This window comes from Tupaia chinensis, unplaced genomic scaffold, assembly GCF_000334495.1.
Source record: "Tupaia chinensis unplaced genomic scaffold, TupChi_1.0 Scaffold149131_1, whole genome shotgun sequence".
Lineage (NCBI taxonomy): Eukaryota > Metazoa > Chordata > Mammalia > Scandentia > Tupaiidae > Tupaia > Tupaia belangeri.
The window spans coordinates 1540330-1543314 of record NW_006208977.1 but is presented as its reverse complement, the minus strand read 5'-3'; the positions used below and the strand labels follow the sequence as shown (position 1 = coordinate 1543314).

The 2985-nt window shown below is 45.6% G+C and overlaps 1 pseudogene; it reads right to left on the bottom strand.

Moving 5' to 3' along the window:
* Window positions 1–294: 294 nt before the first annotated feature.
* Window positions 295–1159, bottom strand: LOC102485623 (proteasome subunit beta type-7 pseudogene; annotated as a pseudogene).
* Between the last annotated feature and the right edge of the window lie 1826 nt (window positions 1160–2985).

The following is a 2985-nucleotide window of genomic DNA, read 5'->3' as shown; positions in this document are numbered from 1 at the left end:
TTTGAGATTTCTCTTCACGTGAGTATTACTAACCTTTTTCTCCCTCTTTTTTTTTCTGCCTTAAGGCACTGAGCTCATCAGAGAGAGACAGATACAATGAGAGGAAAAGTGAGAAGACTGGCCACATTGCAATCCCTTCTCCACCCCCCCACACTGGGATCATTTTTTTTTTTTCAGTTTGATTTATTTTTTATCGGATTTCATTCAGCAAACACTACCAAGTGAACGTCTTCTGGGGAGCCTCCAACCAAGTGAACGTCTTCCGGGGAGCCTCCAACACCCCAGTCTTCTAGAACGACGTCCAATCAGCCACTAACGCCCTTCAGGAAGTGTCCATGGTCTGTACTGTTTCTTCCAGCACCTCGAATTCCAGGCTAGTGACCTTTTCGATGAGGACCACAGTGGTCCCTTTCTCACACCTGTACGGGCCAAACCTGGTCCCCTTCTTGTTGGGCACCGAGTAGGGACAGGGGAAATCCAGCTTGCTCTTGCTGATGACGCAGAGGTCAATGTTGCTTCCAGACCCCAAGTCGTTGAAGATGCCAGCTGCAATGGCTTCACTCACCAGCTTCTTGGCTTCTTCCTCCTCCATATCTGGCCTAAATTTATCTTCGAACATGGCCATTGCGGCCAAGGAGCCAGAACCCATGGTGACATATGGCAACTTATCAGTTGATCCGTGAGGATAGATGCTATAGAGGTGAGGTCCAGTAACATCTACTCCCCCTGAAACTAGGGCTGCACCAATGTAACCTTGATACCTGAAAAGCATCTGCTTTAGCATCCGTTTGGCCGTCACAACTCTGGGAAGGCGGCCAGTGAAGAGGGAGTGGAGCTCCAGGTTGGAAGAAATGAGCTGGGTTGTCATGTCTGTGTCTGCAGCTGTCCCAGCACCACAGCAGTAAATATTAGGAGATATGAAGTGTATTTTTGAGCAGTTCTTGTCAGCAACAACCATTCCTTCAGTTGCCCTTGTATCTGCTCCAAGAACTATGCCATCCTTATAGACCACCCCCGCAATTGTCCTGCCAGTTATCTGCGCCTTTAGACGTTTGTCCACCTTGCAAAATCGGCTTCCAAGACGCCATTCCTGTGACAGTTATCAAAAGAGAAACCTCCAACCGGGGCGGGGGGGCGCAAAGACCGACACAGATGCCATCTTCCCAAGAAAGCGTTTCTGGGCCCCCCACACTGGGATCTTGAGCATGTACGCACATGCAACCGACATGAGTTTCAAGGCACCATGTCTGGGACTCGAACTGTAGTCAGCCATGTGGAAGTCCAGTGATGTAACTGCTACGCCAGCTGCTGGTTCTACTAACCCTTTTCTATACATAGGCAATTGTGGCTATCCACTGATAGCCCTGAGATCCTCTAACTCAGAGCATAGACTAGAACTTACCTGCCAATATTTCTACTTATGCAGTTACTGTATAGTCAACATTATGTGCTATGAATCTGGGCCATTATGTGCTATGAATCCGGGCCTTGGTAGAAGTTACTTGTTGATTGGTTTGAATTGCACCTTTTCTTATAAACTCAATTTCCCAAGTTAGGTGCAAAACCTTGCTGCCAAATTTAGAAGCAGTATCCTGTAGAGTCTACCATGTATGTTTTTTTTTTTTTTTTTTTTTGAGAGATTTTCGCTATAGGGCACATGCGCTCTCCAGACAGACAGAAAGAGACATAGAGACAGAAAGCGAGAAATCACCCCCCAGGGGGGATGGTCACGCCGCAATCCCTTCTCCTCCATTCTCCTCTCGGGATCTTGGGCACACATGCATCTGCACCCAGCGTGAGTTTTAAGCCACCGGGTCCAGGATGCGAACTGTGGTCGACTACGTGGGAGTCCAGCGACATAGCCATTACGCTAACTGCTGGTTCCCAGTCTACCATGTATATGGAAAAAAAAAATCTGTATGCTTTTTTCCTGTTACTCTGTCTTAGGGCAATTTAATTCTGAGGCCCAGCTAGAGATCATAAAGGGGCAGAGGCAAATGTTTGTCTCCTCTGCAATACTCTGTAAGTCAGCAATTCCCTTCTCAGGAATGTATCCCTCAGGAATGCATACCGAGGTCCCTAGAAGGTAAGGTACTAGAATGTTTGTAGCTACATTACACTAGTCCACATCTGGAGAATTCGATGTCTACCAATAATGGATCTGATACACAAACTGTGAACTGTTCACCCTATGGGATACCATAGAGCAATGAGACAGAACAATCTAGAACTACAAGTCATGCAAATGTAGTTCAAGGAAATGAGCTAGACATAGATTCTGCATGTGTATGTGTGGACACAGACCTTCTGCATGATTCCATTTATACGAAGTACAGTAGAGGCAAACACAGATTTAAAGGAGTCATGATAGAGGTTGTGCTTTGTGAGCGTCCTGGCTGGGAGGGCTTTCCAGCGAAGATAACTGGGGTTGGGCCACCCAAAAGATGCTTCTTGACCCTGGGTGCTTGATTATATAGGTGTGGTCAATTTGGGAAAATAAATTGAAATGTGTTCGTGACTTGTGCACTGTCTGTATGCATTACAAAACTTTAGTAAGAAGCTCCAATTTCTAAGCAAATGTGTCATGTAATAAAAAAAGCTGCTTTTACTGTTTTCCTGTGCTAGGTATTCCAGAGATTCTCACGAAGGTCTTGGAACAACCCCATGAGGTAGATATTGCTTCTGTTCAAGAGCTGAGCAAGCTGACTAAACGATGCTTTGCTCAGTCATATTGCTCTCTTTTGCATCTGCTCATTTTTCACACACATATCAATGTGAAATTTGCAACATACATTATTCACGAGTGTACGCAGAAATAGAGTAACAGTTCCATTGGCAAGGGGCTATCAATTTGGTTACACCGAAACCCAAGTGACCTACCCTCAGGCCGGTTGTATTTCATTTGAATAATTCTTAAGGAACAGAGGTTGCAAACTGGTGAGCCATGGATTCAACCCTCCAGAAGGTGCATTTTGTTTTCTAAGA